At 34.9% G+C, this 1,213-nt stretch overlaps 1 protein-coding gene across 8 annotated transcripts in view; it reads right to left on the reverse strand.

Moving 5' to 3' along the window:
• LOC119586518 (neurofibromin-like) overlaps nt 1-1,213 on the reverse strand; it is a gene marked incomplete at its 5' end in the record, with an annotated part of 66,980 nt that overhangs the window by 62,042 nt on the left and 3,725 nt on the right.

Below are 1,213 nucleotides of genomic sequence, written 5' to 3' on the forward strand. Positions count from 1 at the left end.
ATTTTTTAGATAATATAGATCATATATCACTCCATGGTTTTAAAACACAATACCTAGAGTAAACAAAGAGATTAAGTGAAAAAATAACACTACTTGTAAGATGTTTCTCATTAAACATATACTTGACATGAAAGAAGCTTAAATCTCCCAAATAAACAAGAGAAAGAAGTGGAAGGGACAGGAAATCAGAGGGCCTAACTATTACATCATCACATGGCAAGCTTTACTCTGTGATGAAATATTACATGTTTTTTGGTACTCCCATGTTTACTCTGTGCCAATCACTCCTTACTATTATTCATGGAACAGCTTTCTAGGTCTGCCATGCTCTTCAGATTTTTCATCAATATTACACCCACTTTTATGCTATATCTAATCCTATCAAATAGTGCTTCCAATTCCTTGTGTCTCAAATACAGAGAACCTCATGACTTAATCATTAATTTCGTATACAGTAATGCCTATATGATGCCCACTTTCTAAATGTCAGTCTGTCCAATGCCCGTGGGTAACTTGCCCTTGGAAGCTGGGTACAACTTGGCCCAGAGACTTCTATTTATCTTTGCAAATTATGTAATGATCCTTTGGAATGTTGGGCATATTGGATTTATTATGAACATTGATGTCCTTTTTACCAGGTATTCATAATAATGGGATTAAAAATGCATTAAACAATAGCTACATAACTATAAATAATGTAGGCACATTTGGTGGCAGCAGGGGATATTGTCTCTTACCTTCAACTCTGAACAGTCTCTGAGATGCAAGACACTTCTTTTGTGTACTACTTCCAAGGTGAGTTGCTATAATTTTTGTTGTTGTTGCTTAGATTAAAGAACAATACTATCTCCTGGAAATTCCTCTGCACTCTCTTTAAAGAGAACAGAATATGCTTTTTTCACCCATCCAGCAATCTTAATTCTGATTCATCCTTGTGCCCAACACCAACTCCTTTACTTTTCTTTTGTTCTTCAACTATTATGCCTGTAAAACCACTCAACATCTACCTCCATTCTCCAGGAAATCAACAATTATAAGTACTGTTTAAGCCAAGTATGTGTTATCCCTGACAACTGCAATATACATTTCACAAAAGCTTATTACTCTAACCAAGTTACATCGTTGATATCATTTTCCACATCCTTTTTAGTTGCAAAATGCAATTTTCTGGGATGATGTGTAATATCTAAGCATTTATGAAGATGCAGTTTGG

The sequence above is a fragment of the Penaeus monodon genome, chromosome 21, assembly GCF_015228065.2.
Source record: "Penaeus monodon isolate SGIC_2016 chromosome 21, NSTDA_Pmon_1, whole genome shotgun sequence".
NCBI lineage: Eukaryota > Metazoa > Arthropoda > Malacostraca > Decapoda > Penaeidae > Penaeus > Penaeus monodon.